Source organism: Biomphalaria glabrata, chromosome 13, assembly GCF_947242115.1.
Source record: "Biomphalaria glabrata chromosome 13, xgBioGlab47.1, whole genome shotgun sequence".
NCBI classification, from domain to species: Eukaryota; Metazoa; Mollusca; class Gastropoda; family Planorbidae; genus Biomphalaria; species Biomphalaria glabrata.
The window spans coordinates 8,046,301-8,068,742 of NC_074723.1; the positions used below are offsets into that span (position 1 = coordinate 8,046,301).

Sequence of the window (22,442 nt, forward strand, 5' to 3'; positions counted from 1 at the left end):
GGCGCGCAATCTTAACAAGCAATTGCCAAACATGGGTCAATTTTAGGTTTGGTTGAGAATAACTTGAGATGCTGGCCAAATTCGACTTAACCTTCTTCAACTAATAAAGAACTTCTAGGCTCACGACCATTAAATCGATATAGGATTCAAAACGAGCTTATAGACCTGGTGGCATCAGAAGTGAAAGAAAAAGTTATTGATCAAATCAAACTTGCTAAATATTTTTCTGTCATCCTTGAGACTGCAAAGCCACAAGAAGCAGATGTCTCTTATATTTCATTTTGTGGACGTGTCAGATAGAAATTCAAGGAACAAAGAGTAAGACGCAAGAAATAAAAACAATTCGATTAAGAAAGTTGAATCAATATATTCACCAACAGCGTTACAGGCACACAAGCCCGTTAACGTGACGTGGGACGATGTATAGGCCTATATATATAGGTGCCCGCATATGACACTCGCCCAGGGCTCCGCTTACTGCTAAAGCCGCCCTTAGTAGGCCCCTAAACATTTACTGAATTTTTGCTAACATCATACATTAATTATAGGACTAGCAGCATGTCCAAAAAAAAATGGAATATAGATATTTGGACCCAAACTAGCAGTGCATTTGTGTTAACAATATAAAATAAATATGTAAAACATAACCAAAGCAACTTTCTAGAACACAATCGCTCTCTAAGTTGTGTTAAGTGGGTCAAGTGGGTATTATCTTCTAAGAATAGTATTTTTAATGTTTTTTTTTCCTTTTTCTTACAAATTATATTTTTTAAATTCAACGTAAAATTCTTTGACGTTCGCGCAAATCTAATACATAAACAAACTGGATTACATTATGCAGGGCGGGTGGGCATTATATATTTTTAAAAAAAGATAGCGGGTGGTGGGCATAGCTAGCGGGTGGTGGGCATAGCTTTAGTTTCGAAACGACTGAATGACCGATAGACGGACTGACTGACTGACTAAAGACATTTTATCAAAAACGCCTGGATAGGTAGGATAATTTAGCTTTAGTTTCGAAACGACAGGATGACATAATTTAGCTTTAGTTTCGAAACGACTGGATGACATAATTTAGCTTTAGTTTCGAAACGACAGGATGACATAATTTAGCTTTAGTTTCGAAACGACAGGATGACATAATTTAGCTTTAGTTTCGAAACGACTGGATGACTGATAGACGGACTGACTGTCGAAAGACATTTTATCAAGGACGCCTGGATAGGTAGGATAAATTAGTTTAGATGTTGTTTTTTTTTTATTGACGTCAATGTCTAAGCATTTAGGTTCAGTTAGGACTTTTTTTTTCTATTGACGTCAATGTCTAAGCATTTAGGTTCAGATAGGACTTTTTTTTTTTGTTGACGTCATCGGAAGGAGGCGGTGGATACAAGAACTACTACAATTACACACAAAAAAAAAATGTTTACTTTTTTTTAAGAGAAACAATTTTTTAGTATGCATATAAGTTGGACATAATTTGAAACAACAATTAATAAGTAGTTTTTCATATTATCGCGTGAACAGCAGAGCTGTACTACCGAGATAGAATAATAGATTGTCCCTTTACAAAACAATTAGAGCTATTATATATTCATTATAAGACATTAGTTAGGCCAGGTTCACATCTAACTTCACATTCACTTTCACCTATCCTTTGGTCTATGGACCGCTGGGGCACCACACAAGATCCGTCAACCTTCTTTCTCCGTTCTTCTCTTTCATTTGCCTTTGATAGAATTTCATTCTGCTTTTCTTTCAGAAAATATTGAAACCTGCCTGGGTGTCTCCACAATATGAGCTAATTAACATCATATTTGGTTAACATAGGAAACAAGTAATTATTATTTTCACAATTGATAGGCTCAGGGTCACCTAAGCGTGGATACGGCAGAGCTTCAGATATAGCTAACCATACAAGACAGTATATAACGATGATGATTCGTCCTATATTTTTCCTTACAAATCAAAGACTCTTTAAATTTTCAGCTTTTTTTTAATTCTATATATCCAGAATATTTTTAGATCCTTTCATCTATGGAACAACCAGATAGACCTGTTAACTACCTCACCCTAAGGTCAATGTTAGTCAACAATTACAAAGAGGAGTGGCTCAACCAATGGGCATCAGGAAACACAGGCAGAGCCATGTACAAAGAAATGACTACGCCTAACAAACTGGACAGTATTAACTTCCTCCCCCGCAAAGAACAATCTACATTTTCCAACTAAGAACAGGACACACACCACTATTAAATTACCACCTGAACAAAATAAACTCCACTTCGCCCACCCCTCTGAAACCGTAAACCATATCCTCTTGGAATGCCCCTGCCTGGGTTCGAATCTCGGTTGAGGAAAGTAAAGCCGGTTGGTCATGTTGTGCTGGCCACATGACACCCTGCGCGTAAACCGTTGGCCAAAGAAACAGATGAGCTTAACATTATCTGCCCTATACATCGCAATGTCTGAAAGGGGAACTTTATCCGATGTACATAATAAGTAAATATTGATAACTATAGTAGTTTCATAAATCAGACAATGTGTTTTATTTGTTGTTGATGTTTTTGTACTATCTAGCACAAATTAATTGTATTTAGTTCGCAACTGTTATCTTTGACTTTGAACTCTTTGACTTTGTTGAACTTGTCTGTTCATTTCAAAATCTCTTCCTCTTTAAATTTTCTGACTTTATGTTCCATTTAATCGTCACCACATTGCTATATATCGCTTTCTATTGTTTTTCTTTCTCTTTTACTGAATTTTATTGCTTAAATAACATTAAACGGGATCTTAAAAATCCAAGTGTAGACAAAGAGGAGGTCACTGTGGTGAACGTTAACCTAAGAATCCCCAATCCACAAGAAGAGACAGTTAAATTGCTTCGTTAACTAATTTGAAAGACATTTTATTATACGGTCATGCTAACCACTTTTGTGTCAGTCAATATTTAGTATGGCTGTTTACAATCACTTTCTTTTGTCCACGAATCCGGAAAGATACAATGGAAGAAGGAGATCAGTGACCTGATCTTTATGTCAATATGGACACGACGCCAGCACTTAACCTTTGTAATGTTCTCAGTCTGTGTCATACACGTATGGTGATAAATGAGTCTGTATATGCCTACAGAGGCGACCTTGGTGGCAGAGATCTGGGGCGCTAGAAGGGGCCTACGATATGGAGATTCTCTCGTTGCCATCAACAAATGTACAGGACCGCCGTCACACTGTTCCTTGAAGGGAAGGCCTTTGCTAGTCATGGGGAGCTTGTGGTGTGGCCTAAGAGCTTATTTTACAGTGGTTAGCAGGTCATCATGGGGTCCAATTGCTATATTTGCCTAATCCTGTTTCTAATTTATTCATTCGTGATGCGTTCTTTGTGAAACCTGGGATTTAACTATATCAGGCCGTTAGGCAACACTTTCGACAAAAGCAGGTCTCTTCTTTTTGTATTGGCGGAGGAAGGGTTGTAGTTGTTGATAGTTTGTAGTTCACAGTTTCTGATATACTGGATGAAAATATTGAAACCTGCCTATTTTTACCTTACATGGCGGACCACCTCGGTGCCGATTTTGAGTTTGTGTTTCCTGTTTTTGTAACCTTTTTTTTTTCGGAATCTAAGACTTGTTTTTCAATATAATGGCCTTTATATAGCACCTATTTTCTATACCGATTAACATTACATTTCTTTGCGTGATATTTTGGTTTCGAGTTGAAGTTGGTGTTATGGAGATGTTCTATGGTGTTGGTGAGAAGAAGTACGCGATTGGTTGATGGCTACATGGGCGTAGCCGGGGGGTTTGGGGTTCAACCCCCACACCCCCGAAATGAAATCCCCCCGCAGGGGGGGGGATGGGCATTTAGTGACTGATTTTTTTTGCTTTAGATTTTATTTATTTTAGGTGAGATTTTAATACTAAACCATCAATGGCCCCAGCACAACCAAGGGGGTTTTGAGTTTTAAAAAAATCTACCAGGGGTTTTGAGTTTAAAACCCCTTACCAGGGGGTTCGAATTTAAAATCCCCTACCAGGGGGGTTCGAGTTTAAAATCCCCTACCAGGGGGGTTCGAGTTTAAAACCCCCCTACCAAGGGAAGGGGGTTCGAATTTAAAACCCCCTACCAGGGGGGTTCGAGTTTAAAACCCCCTACGGGGGGGGTTCGAGTTTAAAACCCCCTACCAAGGGAAGGGGGTTCGAGTTTAAAACCCCCTACCAAGGGAAGGGGGTTCGAGTTGAAAACCCCCTACCAAGGGAAGCTGGTTCGAGTTTAAAACCCCCTACCAGGGAGGGTGGGGTCGAGTTTCAAAACCCCTAACAGGGGGGTTCGAGTTTAAAACCCCCTACTAGGGGGTTCGAGTTTAAAACCCCCTACCAGGGGAGTTCGAGTTTAAAACCCTCTACCAGGGGGTTTTAGTTTAAAAGAGTTTTGCAGTTAAACCCCCTCTTCTATAAAACAAAACAAAAAAAATCCAAAGGACAATCCCCAAATTCCAAGAGAACAGTTAATAAGATTTTGATTTTAAAACCCCCTCAAAAATTTACGATAAACCACCCTCTTCAATATAAAAAAGAAATCCTCCCCCAACCCCCCCCCACCTCGGGAAAAAAAAACCTGGCTACGCCCATAAATGGCTATATAGTGTGATTGACGAAGATAGGCGGCTTTGTCGTCAACTGATTTGGGGAGGACAGACGACTCCAGATTGCTAAGAGTGTATAGAGGTGTTTTTGTAGTGAGTTAGATTTAGTTCAGTATATCAGTTTATATTATTACTAAAGTCTACTACATTTATTTCATTTGATCTCAAGTTAAATTTATCTAGATTGTAATAAAAGTTCTATTTACTTTTGTTCACAAAGAAGTTAATTTATTTCAAGTTTTTACTAGTTAAGATATAATACGCCTGTCGGGGTTTAGTGACTAATCTTTTGCTGTAATTTTGTTTATTTTAGATGAAATTTTAATACTAAACCATCACTTGCCCTAGCACAGCCAAGGGGGTTTTGAGTTTGAAACCCCCTACCAGGGCGTTTTGCATTTAAATCCCCCTCTTCTATAAATAAAAAAAAATGCAAACGACAATCCCCAAATTCCAAGAGCACATCTAAGGAAGATTTTGATTTTAAACCCCTCTCCAAAATTTACGATAATCCCCTCTTCAATATAAAAAAGCAAATTACACTCTCATAATTGTATGAGCATAGCTAAAGGGGTTTTGAGTTTAAACCCCTCTTAAGCTGGGTTTGAAGCTAAATATAACTCTTCAAAATAAAAAAAAGCAAATTATGCACTCAAAATACTATGAGCATAGCCAAAGGGTTTTTTAGTTTAAACCCCCGCCAGCGGGTCGTTACTTAATTTTCACATTCCATTAATGTAATTATTTCCTACACTAATATATGATTTGTACCAGAGTTAATCCTTTCAATATTTATCCCCCTATTCAAACCAAAAATTGTTGTATTCAATTTCAATGCTTATTTAAATAGCTTAATTTTGTCTACATGTAACTAATATTTAGAAAAAAAAAAAGAAATGTAGATAGTACAGCATTAATTATTTAAAATTGGAATTCATTCCTTCCTTGTCAAACACACAGTTGCCTAAGTGACTTTTTATGACGATATGGGACCAGTTATGCTGGAGGATCATCTGAGACAATGCCACCCTTACAAATATTAAGATTTGAAAAACTTTCGAACACTCAAAAGTTCAGAATAGACCCACAAAATCTTTGTTCGACATCATAATTATTAAAAGAATTTCTTTAAACGTCAGTTCAAGGTCGCTTCTGTGGCATGACTTATAAAATTAAAAGCTTCTTATGTAAATCTTTGCAAAAGATAGAAATAAAGTTTGGTCTGACAAGGTGTAGCGCTGTGTGCTACAAACTGTCTAATGGTCACCATCTTATCTCATCTATGCCTGTGGTCCTTTCTGTGCATAGGCCACTAACCAGCTTCCTCCAGGCGTCTCAATTCTGGGCGAGTCTCTCCAACTGTCCCCACGTCTTGCCCATCTGCTTCCAAATCGCGGTGCCATGGTAAAGCTCGAGCAGCCTTCCATCAGCTGAAGAACACCTGGGGATCTAGAGAAATAAGCACCACCACCAAGATTAGGTTCTGTAACACCATTGTTAAGCCAATACTAATTTATGGAGCAGAGACCTGGAGAACCACAATCACCACCATGAATACCTGCCTGAGGAAGATTCCTACTGGCCAGACAAGATCTCGAATGAGGAACTGTGGCAAAGAAGAAAGCAGCAGCTCATTGAAGTAGATATCCTTCAGAGACGCTAGAGATGGATAGGTCACACCCTTCGCATCCAGCATAACAAGGCAAGCCCTAACATGGAACCTAAAAGGAAAGAGGAAGAGGGGACGGCCCAGGAATACACGGCGCTAATGGTCACCGTCTCCTTATATTTCCTTAAGGTTGACCCACGAGACCTAGTTTAGGCTCCAGTTACTTGCCTTCGACAATCTCCTGTTAATAAAAACAGTTTCGCAGATTCAATATTTGAGCCCCATGTGAAAGACCAAGAAATACACGAGCAACTGCTCTTTGAGAAACCTTTTACAATGATACTTAAGGCATATTAATTAATTAATATTTAATGTTGGAAAGACTACTTCATAAAACAACTAATTCGCATATGAAACATAATATCCGTAGTTGTGTAGTTTTAAATTACTTTTTTCACTCTTCAACTCACTGCAGTTAGAAATTTGTTTAAAAAAAATGTTGAGTTTGCAAACATTTGCAAGTTGAGCAGGGGGTCTACCGTAAACCAGAAAACATGGCAAGGGGTCTACGAGACAAAAAGTTTGGAAATCACTGGCCTAGATCTATATTCATTCATGAATCGCGTACTAAAAATTATTTCGTTTAATTGTTTACATTATTATTCATTTTAACAAATCGGGTAAACCCGTTTTTAATTGTAATATTAATCCCATAGACATATATATATAGACTGGACGATAAAGAACAAATTATTATCGGAAATATTTGGGAAAAGATAAGTTTGTAGATCCACATCACAAACCTATATATATTTGCCTATGTCTATGATTGTAAAACAAAGACAAAATATTGGGAATATGGCAGTTTTGCACTTTTCAAAACTAAAGATCAAAGGTATATATTGGCTGAAATGTTAGTCCTAGAATTTATAGCTCAATCGCCGCCATTTTTTTTTCACATAGATATAGTACATAAAACATATTGATTCCCCCCAAATAAAAATAACTTCCTACTTCCAGTCTATATTTATTTATGTCTATGATTAATCCATAATTAATTTATCGCTCTTTTTGTTTTAAATAGATATAGATGTATCGGCTTCGGGTAAACCCATTTTTGCACAACTAATTTTATTTTCGTAGCGAAAGAGAAAAAACTTGAAAGGATCATTAGCTAAGTTTAACATACATCTAAATCCAATCCACTAGATTAGTAAACACAAACTTACCCGCAGGCCGCGGGTAATGTCAGGCTAGTAAATATATATATATATATATATATATATATATATATATATATATATATATATATATATATATATATATATATATATCATGGGCGTAGGTGGGGGGGGGTCGGAGTTTAGTGACTAATCTTTTGCTGTAATTTTGTTTATTTTAGGTGAAATTTTAATACTAAATCATAACTTGCCCTAGCACAGCCAAGGGGGTTTTGAGTTTGGTAGACTTGAGTACGACTTGGTTCAGCTTTGGGAGACCTGGAGCGACACTGGGAAGTGTGTCGGTGGTCTGTTCTGAAATACGGCTTGATGCAAGTTTAGAAGAGATGAATTGCAACGAAGGGAAGAGATGAATTGCAACGAAGGGAAGAGATGAATTGCAACGAAGTATAGCTAACTGTAAACTGACAGATATTGTACAGTCTTCTACGCTACATGTTACAGTGACGAATTGTTAGAGTTAATAGTCATTAAAGTTATATGAAACTGAAAGTTGAGTCGTCAAGTTCTTTGCAGTGTTTTTTATTTGTGTGCCAACTAGTACATTTGTCCAGAAGATTCAGAAATACGTAACAATATATATATATATATATATATATATATATATATATATATATATATATATATATATATATATATATATATATATATATATAGTCTAAATAGCCAATCAAAGGAAATGCTAAAAGAACTCACTCGGTGCACCAATGTCTATGATCCATCGAGAAGCTTCTCGTATAGAAGACATTTTTTAGTCTAACTAGGACGTGTGACATAATGGAATTTTTTTCCCTATGACGTAATATGGAGCTAATTCTTTAAATGAAATGCTAAAAGAAATCACTCGGTGCACCAATGTCTATGAACCCTCAACAAGCTGCACGTATAGATGATATTTTTAGTCTAACTAGGCCGTGTGACGAAGCGGATTTTTTTTCCTTTGACGTCATATGAAATGCATTCTTTAAATGAAATGCTAAAACAACTCGGTATAGTAATCCTATACTCTTAAGCGAGCAATTCTTGTATGTATGTATATATATTTATATATCAATTTTATTTCAAAAACGGCTCTAACGATTTTCTTTAAAATTTCAATGTATGTGCAATATAGTGAGAAAAAAATTCTCAACTCATTGGCCACATCGGGAAAACTCGAGGTCGACCGTTATATCGGTTTGAAAATGGCTCATTATCGAAAAATTAATTTTGGATAGAATGTTTTATGAATGAAATTTTCTATAGGACGTCAATGGGGAAAAAAACTTGACACCGCTTACGTCACTAGGCTCACAGCAGTACACTAAGACTTTTCTTCGCAAACAATAAAATGTTTTAATGATTCATTTGGCGTAATTAAACATTTGCGCACCATCTATTGTACATTGATCCATTATGAAACTATGGAAGAAAAATAATGAAATTAAATATTTTTATGTTTGATTAATTATTGTGTTTTAAAGGCTTTATAAATTGTTTACACTTTTATTGCCCTAACATTTGCGGGGCCCTATGTGAAATGGATTGCGCGCGGACCAGTAAGGGAAGGGATAAGGATAATAAGTGAAAATAAAGATTTTGTATTAGACAATAAATTCGTATTTGCATTACATTTTTATTAAATGAAAGCTGACGATGCCGTTTTTTTATATCAAGCGTAGGACTGGCGTTTACCATATTGATTGACACCCAAAAATGACAATGTTGTCTTTTTAAGGACATTTTTTATGAGTTTCAGATTTCCAGGAGCTCATTGAAAACAAGGAGACCACGGGAACCCTATTATAAATTATAATGGTTTAATTTAATAATTTACACCTAGAATTAGCGCGTGGCTTTTGAACCTTCGGGGTCCACTGCGGCAGCATAGACCTAAGGCTGGCCCTGATCGCGGTCAACGAATTTTCATTACGCTGCCGCTTTTTTTTTGGTTAATTAACCTATTGTTACGTATTTATGAATCTTCTGGTTAGATGTATTAGTTGGCACAAAAATAAAAACACGGCAAAGAACTTGACGACTTTAACTTTAATGACTATTAATTCTAACAATTCGTTACTGTAACATGTAGCGTAGAGGACTGTACAATATCTGTCAATTTACAGTTAGCTATACTTCGTTGCAATTCATCTCTTCACTTCGTTGCAATTCATCTCTTCTCAACTTGCATCAAGCCGTATTCCACAGAACAGACCAACGACACACTTCCCAGTGTCGCTCCAGGTCTCCCAATGCTGAACCAAGTCGTACTCAAGTCTACCAAATCAGAGCCGCACACGTCTTACATCGACTGTATCGACTGTAACGGCTCAAGTCCACTGTGGTTCGCTGTATAGACTTTAACGATAGTAATCCACTCCAGTTAACTCTACCCTAGTTAACTTGCATCGAGTCGCACACATTTCACTTCCACTAGAGCCGCACACGTCTTACATTGTCTGTATCGACTGTCACGGCTCACTCACGACTGACTTTCACATTAACTTTCTGGCTTATATTGAGTCCCTAATTGCTTCTCCAAAGTTGCACAAACACTGCTTGTATCTTCTGGAATAACACGTGAGGAAACGTCACATCCTGTCTTTGTTTATACATGTAGATTCCAGAAAACACCGGCTACAGTGTCATCTTGCCGGGGTCACAAGTTGTGACCTCTATCTGTCACTGGACATTGCTAGTACCTTTTGGAATAACATGTAAGGACACGTCACATCCTGTCTCTGTTTATACATGTACATTCCAGGGAACACCCGCTGCTGTGTTATCTCGTCGGGGTCACACGTTAACCTCTTCCTGTCACTGGTCATTTGTAACACTATTAACCTCATGCTCTAGAAGTCACCCAATAAAACCTACTCAGCCCAAAGATCACCGCGCATAGACATCCCTTAAAGTGGAAGTTAACTTCACATTATCTAGGAAGCATAGTATCAAATGACGCATTGCTTTAAAGAGAGGTTGATATGTGATCAGGGATAGTCGTGCTTTTGCTTCTTTAGAACACTAACGCGATGTTTTTAAGTCTCTTAGGAAAAAATGCGCGATTTTACTTTGTTACTAGGTGCACGTTTTACACTATAACGTAGAGATTTTGCATCACTTGATGATTCTTACAAAAGCCATAGTAATAAGGCTAGTCTTTGAGTTCGAAGATAAGTGAGGAATGCATGCACAGCCCCAGCTGTGACCTACATATTTTTCCACTTCCAGGGCAAGCATAACCATTGTCTGCAGGTGGTCGATTTAGATTTTCTTTTTGCCGTCTGCGTTTGTCCTTTTGTCTTTTGGTCTCAAATGTGTATCCCGCGGCCTTCGTGAGTGACCTCCAGCTGTCTCGTTCTGAGGCCGCATGCAACCAGGTGCTCTCTGAAATCCCCATAGCGTCCAGTAGGAACGTGATACAATATTATCGAAACCTGAATACGTTTCATTGGCCCATTAAAGTTGTAAGTTCAGTAAGTTGTTATGAGGGTAGCTGTTATGAGGGTAGTTGTTGTGAGAGTAGTTGTTGTGAGGGTAGTTGTGAGGTAGCTGTTATGAGAGTAGTTGTTGTGAAGGTAGTTTTTGTGAGGGTGAGAATAATTGTTATGAGGGTAGTAGTTGTAAGGGTAGTTGTGAGGGTAGCTGTTATGAGGGTAGTTATTGTGAGGATAGTTTTGTGAGGTTGAGAATAATTGTTATGAGGGTAGTTGTTGTGAGGGTAGATTTTGTGAGGGTGAGAATAAATGTTATGAGGGTAGTTTTGTGAGGGTAGTTGTTGTGAGGATAGTTGTTGTGAGGGTAGTTGTTATGAGGGTAGTTGTTGCGAGGGTAGTTGTTGTGAGGGTAGTTGTTGTGAGGGTAGTTGTTATGAGGGTAGTTGTTGTGAGGGTAGTTGTTGTGAGGGTATTTGTTGTGAGGGTAGTTGTGAGGGTGAGAATATTTGTTATGAGGGTAACTTAAGTGTTGTGAGGGTAGTTATTGTGAGGGTATTTGTTGTGAGGGTAGTTGTGAGGGTGAGAATAGTTGTTATGAGGGTAACTTAAGTGTTGTGAGCGTAGTTATTGTGAGGGTAGTTGTGAGGGTGAGAATATTTGTTATGAGGGTAACTTAAGTGTTGTGAGCGTAGTTATTGTGAGGGTAGTTGTTGTGGGGCTAGTCGTTGTTAAGTTATTCCGCGTGAGTGTAGTTTTTTTAATGGTATTGATATGGGGTAGTTGTTAATTTGGGTAACTTAGCTGTTGTGAGGGTAGATTTTTGTAAGGGTAGTAATTGTGAGGCTAACTTAGTTTTTGTGGTGGTAACTTATTTTTTATGAAGGTGACTTAGTTGTTGTGAGGGTAGATGTTGTGTTGGTAAATTATTTTTTGGTGAGGGTAACTTGGTTGTTATGATGGTAGTTGTTGTGACGTAAATTGAAAAATGTAATTTGGGAAATGATAATTAATAAATAAATCTTTTGTAAACTTCTTATGTGACTATCGTGGCAGGTGCTATTGAGTTTTGTAATGATTTGTTACAAGTGGATGAAGGGGTGGGGTTTAAAAAAATATATTTGCTGTTACGCAATATCGGAACGTTCCCTGTAGGGTTTAACATTATGAATTCATTTATATTGTATATTATCTTCTCCGTTGTCATCTTTTATATAGCGCAACTTTCATACTTTTAGCATGCTCTGTGCACTTTGGTATCTGGGAGAAGGTTTTCCGTGCTGCCTATAATAAATTCAGTAAACACAGCTCTGCTCTAGTTGCTTGTCGAACTCGTGCCCTCTTGATAGGTAGCTAAGCGGCTTAGGCCCCTCGACCACACATCCCACATTCTGCACATTACGTAAAAAAAAAAAACTATTGAACTTTTTTTTCACATCTCATAAACGTTGTGTATATCGCATGACATTTATCAGACGAACTTTGAACCATTGAAAGTGTTTAGAGCACTCAGACACTATGCACAATTTTCTCCAATTATCTCCAATCATCTGGCTATCATCCACACGTGCTATCTCTCGACCAACCCACACCTCAAGGACGTCCATAAATGTAATCACTTGCCTCGTCTGCTTCAATCACAAGAGCTGTTGTTGACAGACAAAGAAATATTCTTTTCATTTGTAGACAGTAGAACACGAGCTGCTTTAGAACGTATCGACCACGTGACCTTTTACAAAAACAATGCCCAACTAAACAGGTCCATGCCAATCCTATGTCAATAGTTCTAGTGCGTGAGAGAAGTCTAAATAAACTGTTCATCTTTACTAAATCAGAACTATAGAGCAGGCACAAGCTGGGACAAGAAAAACAATCTCTTTTAAGACCTACTTTTGATCTACTGAATGTGGAATGTTAACATTAAATAAACGGGTTTTCTTTAATTAATATTTGAACCAGAGAATAAAGGGAGTTTGTGTTTCTCAAACTCAAGGTTGGTCCCTGAGGGTCAGTCTTAGTCACACATCAAGAGGACATGTTTGTGTGGTATACACGTTTGTGGATCACCAGATCTGTTATTGCGAGATCGAGTAATTGATATTTCATATGATAACTTAAGACGATGTAACACACCAGAACAAACAGATTTAGGTAAAACGACAAAATTTTTATAAAAATTCAAACTATTTATAAAAAAAAACGAAAAAAGAAAGAGACTTTAGATGTATCCTTTGATGCTATTGTGATTAGTTTATTATTATTATTATTTGGAATGCGTCTCAAAGGAAGCGGAAATGACGTATTGAAAAAAATTGCTTTATAGGCCTAAATATGGATTTTGTTTGCTATGTCTTTTTTTGCATTATGTTTAGACTGCGGTTAAACCGGTTCTCAGTTAGCGCCTAGGAAACTTCATGCGAATCCATATGACAGTTTAAGAGAGGTTCGCTTTTAAAAGATCACAAGTAGGCCTATCTCTTTTCCCTTTTTTAAGATGACTAAATCAAACTTTCAATGTTTCCTGGTTCGACAATCTCATTAAAGTTATTTTCTGTGTCATTATCTTCCATTATTGAACTCATCTCATACTTAGGTGTAGATGTAGCTATGGACTTTCAATCGTTTAGAGGCCGGGGGGGGGGGGAAGGATTGAACTCTTTTTTAGTTTTTAATGTAAAAAAACTCATTTGGGGCCCCAGGGATTTTCAAATTCTTCCCCCTCCTCCCCCCACCTCTAGATAAGTCATGGTCTTTCATCTCTTCACTCATTTTCACATCTTCTCCTAATTTATTAACATTTCTTCATATTCTCAAAGTGGGCATAATTATTTAACATTCTTTTGAATACAAACCTATTTTTCTACATTTGATCTATTTAATATATTATGATGTTTCTATATAATTACGTTATACAAGCATAGTATTGAAAACATTTCAGTATAAGTGCTCTAGGTTCTACATTGACCTAGGCTAACAATCCATTATGTCTTTGTAATGTTTTTCTTCATCTTTAGTAACATGGCTGTACTGGATCTAGATCTACTTACTGTAAAAGAATTCCTTTCAAATGAACCTACAAAATTGACCTAATTATTTTGATAAAGCATGGTAATGTGCCGTAATGTACTGGTCAAGCATGATAGGTTGTTGAAAAGAACTGGTCAAACATGTTAGGGTTTTTAATGTACTGATCAAGCATGCTAAGGTGTTGTAATTTACTGGTCAGTCATGGATAAAAACATGAGTATTTATAAACTTTTAAGGCTGAAGTATAGTTAACACATTAAATTCTGCACTACCAGAAACAAATGTAAATGACTACTAGACTTTCAAAAAAAAAATGCAATGTTGACTTTTCCCAACTTGTTCTTCTTCCGTTCACAGTCTAAAAACGTAAATGTCTTTGCCCCAAGATCAAAGAGAATTGTAAAAATTGTCCTGTAAGGCGCATTTCAAGGAATAAAGGCCGACATAAATATCAGGAACATTACATCAAAGAAAGAAGGAGCCACTCACACACACACAGTCTTTAGGACAGCACAAAGCAGAACAATAGAGAAAACCAGCTTGCAGCTCGTTTCTATTGACACAGCGGTCTAACTTGTAAAGAAGGTGTTAAGGGGAAAGAATCATTGATCAAACTTGTAGTTTGTGAATAAGAAAACATTTTTTTCATCAAAAGTCTGTTGTAAATTCTTTGTCACAAACTAAAAAATAAACTGAAAGGGATGTGAACATCTCAAATATTATGTAGTTGTAAGTTGCAATTCTGATACCATTTTTTAATAAAAAAAAAAAAATTATTTATATTCATACACAGTAGGCCTTCGATCCGATGTATTTTTCCCCACTCCACAGCATCGTGTTTAGGTTTTATAAGTGATCAGCAGTCCTCTATTTCAAATAGCCAACATTGCCTGGCTACACGAACTGTTAGAGAAATGCCTCTGGAGTTCACATTAAGTAGTAAAGGCAGATCTATCCTAGTTTATGAAGGATATGAATTCTGGCTCAAAAAGAAGGCACTGAACAGAAACATGAACTGGAGCAAATATCAATCACACAAATGCTCTGTAACATTAGTTACTGCCCAATCAATCAATCATCTTCAATCTCTATTTTCATGCCACCATCCAACTATGTCGACATTTCTAGATGGTCTACGAAGGGATAGTCAATTGCACAAGGCATCAGTTTTACAGGCTAGAGCCGCACTGAAGAACGCCAAAGGAAGAAATATGCAACACTGGCTAAGAGAATAACAAACATTGTTCATCAATATGAATCGATGGATTGTCTTCTGTACTTACAATCGATAGCATATCTATCTTACTGATGTAGATGAACACAAACACACTTTTTTTTTACATTACTTCTTTATTTTTACATGCTAAATTTGTTATAGTTTTTAAAGGTATTTAATTGTAATTTTATTCTAATCTTAAGTGCTACAATTCTGTCATTTAAATTAAAAAAAGAATACATTAAATATTGCTTTTAAAATTACAATTTGTTAAGATAAAATAATCAGATGATAAAAATATCAGGGTATGAATAAATATGAAGTGACCGGGGATGAAATGACCAGGGATGAAGTGACCAGGGATGAAGTGCCGGGGATGAAGTAACTGATCACCAGTGAAACACTTAAGGATGTCTAATAATGTTTTGCAATACCACCCCATATCCTTGAACCAAGAAGTATGCTTAACAAATTGATATTAAGTTTTGTGACAAAGATAAAAGAGATAGAGAGACAGGAACACAGGCAGAGAGAGAGAGAGACAGAGAGAATGAGAGAGAGAGTGAACTGATTGGCTGGAGAAACATGTTCAGTTTCCATAGATGTTTACACAATTCAGAGAGGTAAACTTATGGAATTAAAGTTAAAATAAAAGACATATTTGAACATCCATTTATTGGATGAACCTTATATATATTAAATATATAAAAAAGAATTTTATAATGTACTAATGTATAACATAATATATAAAAAATGTAAAAGCTTATAGTATTATGAATGTGGTCAAATGCATAAAAAGCTGGCAAAGGGTAACAAAGATTTCAGTGATAGGAACTGACATTAGTAATGATAAGTTATTAGTTAGAGAAAATTTTTAAACTTTTATATTAAAATATATATATATATATCCCTCACTATAGTTAGATCTATAATCTATATGTCTATATATAGTGAAGATAATTAGCACAAAGTGAAAAGCCCGTAAAATTTAGTGAGTTAGATCTAGACTCTAGATCTACGGTATATCCAGTGAAGATAATTCGCATACTACCGCGAAAAGTCCGCAAATTTTAGTGACTTATATCTAGATTCTAGATTTACTCGAAATCACTAGAATCTAGTGAAGATAATTGTCACACAGCCATGAAAAGTCCGCAAAATTTATGACTTAGAGTTAAAGTCAGCGAATTTTAGCGAATTAGCTTTAAAGTTTAGATCTTCTGTAAAATGTAGATCTAGATACTATTACTATAATAGATACTAGCTAGATTTAGAAGATTTACCAACTTTCCACGCGAAGTCACTCTTACACTTACAACAAGAAGATTTTAGGTGAGGGAGGGCCCTGAGGGGTGTAGCCTACAAATTAGTCTGGTAATTGCTCTAATTATAGACAATAGTCACTACAGACTAGATCTAGCGCGTCTTTAGTGGTAACAATAAATGAAAACAAACATTTCTACGCTGACTTCAGAAAAATACTGCCAGGTGAAATGCTTGCTTGAGCCAAGGCCATCTTCAATCATGAGGTCGCGCTTCACAAGTGGGTGAAAGGCGGTGTAGAAGCGTCACTGGTCAGCTCATTAACACAGCCAGTCCGTAACATCACGCGATCAGAATGCCTAGTTATGCTGTTGTTGTTTTTTCCCACACATTTTTAGCAAAAAATAAGCAAAATTATATTTTAAAAAAAATATTGGGTAAAAATTTTAGGAGAGTGGACAAAATTTTAGGAGATTTTCTGCAATTTTTAGGAGAATTTTAGGATTTTAGGAGACTTTTAATTTTTTAGGAGATTTTAGGCGTTTTTAGGAGCGCTACGAACCCTGTACTTACTACTATATAAAAAAAAGTATATTCTATATATAAATCCAGATGGCCGGTACACGGTAGGTCTATCACTCTATTATTAGATTTAGATGAAGAGTAGATCTAGATCTTATTTTTATTATAATAGATTAGATCTAGATGTCTAAATCTAATCCCATTTGAACTCATGGAAGTCGGCAGGCAGGGTTCAAATTAGAAAAATCTAGGGGCCATCGTAACAACAGAGAAAAAATAATAGATCTAGAATTGTAGTAAAAACGGCAATTAGCGCTGCATACGTAACATAGCGGCCGGGCATCATAAAAAAAAAAATCGGAAGAAAATTGTAGCGAAATTCCCACCAATGAGATTTGTTTTAGTCCATGCTTTCGTCACCTTGATAAAATATCTTGTCCACAATCTTGCGCCACTCTTCGTCAGAAAGACTGTGAAAAAAAAAAAAAAAAAATTATTTAAATATTTCAAGCGTTATGATTTACGCTACCCTAAGCTATTATAATATCTAAATGTTTTACTATTAGAGTAGTACAAGTGCTTGCCAATATAGTCTTTTAAAATTTAATGTGTGCATCATCTCATAAGTAGCAGCTTCATGTTTAATAGTAAACGCTGTGTCAGAAATTTATTACCGACTGAACATCCCAGTTTATGTATGACAAATAAGTGAATATTACAAAGTAAAATAAAAAAAAATTATTCAGATCCTTGACCTATTTAGGACATGCTCAATGCATAAACAAAAGGTCTTGGTCCATAAGGCTGATAACGAGCTTCTCTTGGCATGACTTTACACGCATCACAATTTAAAACGCTCTATTTTCTAACATTTACTTACCAGACGGTAGTGTTAGATTTGGACTTTGAACTGGACCCAGTGCTTTCATTTCCATGTGTAGGGACATTGGATTCTCTGCCAAAGACATCCATTTCTCTAACTGACTGAGGAACTATGAAATTGTTGGTTCCCCTTACAGATCCTTGACTTGGGGTGACATACTCTGATGTATCTGATAGTGTAAGATCATTACTCTTTACATCTATCTGCAGATATATGTATTACAAAATTATGATCCTTTGTCTATGTTTGTAGATCTAATTTCTTCATGTTAACATTAAATCTAAAACGGCGTCACAAAAGGAATCGGAGGATGTGGGCTACACATTGTAACACCAATTCACAAACAGGGGGTACAAGCAAGTACAAAAAACAAGAAAAACATTTTAAAAAATACTTTTAAAAAATCAAAGCTTATATTAAGAGTATTTGTATCAAGTAATTAAATTTGTAATAGATCTAGACTAACATTAATAAAACTGTGCGATTAGAAATATTTTTATATTGTTTTTATTTAGCGCAATTTCATGCCTTAAGCTTTCTTAAAACTCTATGGGGCACGTCAGCCTAAATAACGCAACCCATCTAGGAGAAGGAAAACTCTGACTCAAAACCTCCACTCTGTGGCGATACTCCCTCGTGTGGGTATCGGGGCTTGGAAATGACCAAGAGAAATAAATAACCCCACTGCTTTTCCACTTGCATTTCACTAAGTGAATAATAGTGGACCTTCCCCCCTCTATGTGCTTTTTGACGGAGGTCTGGATTGTACTACACCAGACGGACGTCCTTGTCTCACTACATTCTAATACTAGATATAAATCCATCTTGAAGTGGTTTTTTTTCCTGGATCTGGTGAATGTGATATCGTGAAGGGGCCTGTATCCAGGATGTGACGATTCCACAGGGCATACCCAGGGCACAGTCCACTTTAAGTTTTCTACTGCAGAAAAGTTCCATTTGGAGAGCTCTATGGATGGCGGAGAATGGACCTTTGGCCAACCCCACCTTGTCCCATGGATATTCCGGTTACAGTCTTCAGACCTAGATGTTTCCTTATATGTCAGTATTGGAGAAAATTGCCAAGATCAAAAACTCTCTTAAAATGCGGGGACTATATATTTATACATTAAAAAAAATCCTGAGGAAACACCCAGCCTACACTAAATGCTAACGAATTTAACAAAAAATCCATACGAGCTCAGACGTCACCTTGTAAAAGGTCTGCGCATGGCAGTTTCTTCCAGGACTGCCTGTGATAAGTCAGCTACTGGAAATAAAAAACAGACTAGCAGCAAACACCTAAACCTTTTGCAACTCAACATCTTAGGCCTACAAAACAAGACAACAGAACTCCAACACATACTCAAGAAGCATGATATACACATAGCGCTATTGCAAGAAACACTACTGCCCAAGAAAAAAATAAACATCACAGGCTACACACAGTACAGATGCCTTTGCACCAAATGCCAGGGAATTATGACCCTCATAAGAAACGACACACAAGCCACAGTAAAACAAATACAGAACAATACAGACATCAACACGCAGGAAATACTTCTTTGGAGAGGAGGAACTAAGTACACCATCAAAAACTACTATTGCCCACCATCATCAACAGCAGAAATAAACATACAACTACCACACTACACAAGGACAATAATAGCTGGCGACTTCAATGCACACTCACCTTCCCTAGGCTACCCACACTACAACAAGCGTGGCAAGAAATAGAGGATGTAACAAATGCCTCTAACCTACAACTTCTGCAAAACAAAACTTCACCTTCAACTTTCCTCCACAGAGCACACAATACAACTAGAAGACCTGACCTAACTTTCATCTCTACAGACATTACCGACTCTTCTAAAATAACAGTTCTTGAAGACATAGGTAGTGACCAAAGGCTTATACTCCTCAATATTGGAACGCCAGGTAGATACCAATCCAGCAAAACAACTAGATGGAACTATAAAAAAGCAAACTGGGCAGCTTTTTCACAAGAAACAGACACAAGACTATCAAACATAATGGAGACAGACATCAACTCAACCTACACAACTATAGTCTCCAACATCTTACAAGTAGCAAAAAAACACATCCCTCGAGGCCAAGTTAAGAAATACAAACCTTTTTGGACACCTGAATTAGATAAATTAGTAAAAGAAAGAAACATGGCCAGGAAGACTATAGAAAAAAAACCTACTAGAGAGAACAAGACAATGTACAACAAATTGACAGGGATTATAAGATACAAAATTAAAACAGAAAAAAAAGAAAAAGTGGTCCACAACATGCGAACAACTAGATCTAAACAAGGATGGTCGAAAGGCCTGGACCCTTCTGCACCGGCTAGCAGGAAAGAAACAAATAACAAACCCCTAACCTATAAAAGGCACTGACGACATAATAACAGAAAACCTTAAAAAGGCTGAAACCTTCAATAAATATTTTGCCAGCATTAACAAGTCAAAGCCAAGAAAACAACTGGACCAGGCCTTTAGAAATATCTTTAAGAAAGAAGAAAAAGCTCCAACAGTCAACTGTCAGATCTTTGACACTCCCTTCACTCTACATGAGCTCAATACTGCCCTAAGAAGCCTCAAGTCTAGAAAATCCCCTGGACCCAATAAAATAACATGAAATGATTCGGGGACTAGGACCACAGGTCCAAAACTGTATACTTAACTTTATCAACCATACATGGAAAACTGGAGACATACCACAGGAATGGAGAACCGCAAACATAATACCCATTTTAAAGAAAAATAAACCACCTGGAGACCCAAAAAGTTATAGACCAATATCTCTAACATCCAACATTGGCAAAATGACAGAAAAAATAATCAATAACTGACTTTATTGGTGGCTAGAAAGTACTTGCTCACTCCACAAGGCACAAGCTGGCTTCAGGAAAGCAAGTAGAACAGAAGACCACCTTTTTCGTTTTATCCAGGACACAGTAGAAGGGTTTCATGAAAACAAGCACACTACAGCAGTATTTATAGATTTGCAGCAAGCCTATGATAGAGTGTGGAGAAAAGGTCTATTTTTGAAGATGAAAAAAATGGGCATCCATGGAAAAATGTACAGCTGGATCAGGGCATTCTTAAAAAACAGAACCATCCAAACCCGATTCGAAGGTGCCATCTCTAGTAAAAAAAAAAGTTTGGAAGAAGGACTACCACAAGGTTCAGCCCTTAGCTGCACTCTCTTTCTAATCTTTATGAATGACCTCCTGGACCTCATTTAATAAGGCACTTTATGCAGACGACCTTTTAATTTGGACTACAGAGAAATATCCAGTGCTGACTAGATCCAAACTAAATAGAGCCCTCACAACTATCTCCACATATTCAAAATTATGGAAAATGGAAATAAACAAAGAAAAGTCAGTTTATTCAACCTTTAGCCACAGCAACAAAACAGCAAAAAGAAACTACATCCTAAAAATAGACTCACAGCCAATAAATAAAGAAGAAAATCCAACATATCTTGGTGTAAAACTAGACCAAAGACTGTCTCTAAAACACTTTATGGCAGATTTAAAAGAAAAAGCATCACAAAGATTAAACATAATAAAACACCTAGCAGGAACATCCTGGGGAGCTGAAAACAAAACCTTAAGACAGTTATACTGGATACGTCAGATCTGTAATGGATAACTGTCTCTCCATTCAAGTAGCTGCCAAAAAAACGTATCAGTCATCATTAGATACAATCCAAAACCAAGCCTTGCGGCTAATTAGTGGAAGTATGAGAACTACCCCCACAGCAGACTGTGAAATATACTCCAATATTGAACCTCTTAAGTTGAGGCGCAACAGAGCAGCATTAGAAGCTATTGAGAGATACAGAAGGTTGGAGGACGATCATCCACATAAATTACTAACACAGAGAAATAGGAAAAACAACCCAAAAAAAGCAAAAGACTCTGATCCAACTTACTGACGAACTAGCCCTAAAACACCACCTACCCAATAACAGAGAAAAAATTACCAGATTTTCAAACATTACACCTGGACTAAACTACAAAAAACCAACCATCAAAACACATTTACTAAATAACACCTTAACAAAAGAATCAAATCCACTGGAGCTCAAAGTAGGCACACTTGAAACAATTGAAAGCTATCAAAAAACAGCTACCCATATTTATACAGACGGATCGGCTTTCAAAGCCACCATCAATGCTGGTCTTGGTGTCTTCCTGGTCTTCCCTAAAAATAAACACTTTGAGATAAGCCCCTAACCCTGTGGCGATTACTGCTAAAACTTCCAAGCCGAAATTGAGGCAATCACCATAGCACTACAGACAGTGGAAAACAAATTATACGAAGGAGTGCAACCACCATCAGATATTGTCTTTACAGACACCCAATCTGCAAGCACTTAACAGCAGCACCTCCAAAAGCCCAAAAGAGTTGGTAACACACATTGTGATAATCCATCAGATGATATCAAAATTAAATATCAATATCACACTACAGTGGATCCCTGGACACATTGGCATCATGGGAAATGAAAAGGCAGATAAGCTATCAAAGGCAGGTTCATCCATGGAACAACCAGACAGACCTGAAGGTCAATGTTAGTCAACAATCACAAAGAGGAGTGGCTCAAC

At 36.9% G+C, this 22,442-nt stretch overlaps 1 protein-coding gene across 1 annotated transcript in view; it reads left to right on the plus strand.

The window, feature by feature from the left end:
• Positions 1–1,209: 1,209 nt before the first annotated feature.
• LOC106056084 (uncharacterized) overlaps positions 1,210–22,442 on the plus strand; it is a 96,426-nt gene continuing 75,193 nt past the window's right edge. The window contains exon 1 of the mRNA XM_056007626.1: positions 1,210–1,225. The gene's annotated coding sequence lies outside the window, so the exon portion shown is untranslated. The remainder of the gene's footprint in view (positions 1,226–22,442) is intronic.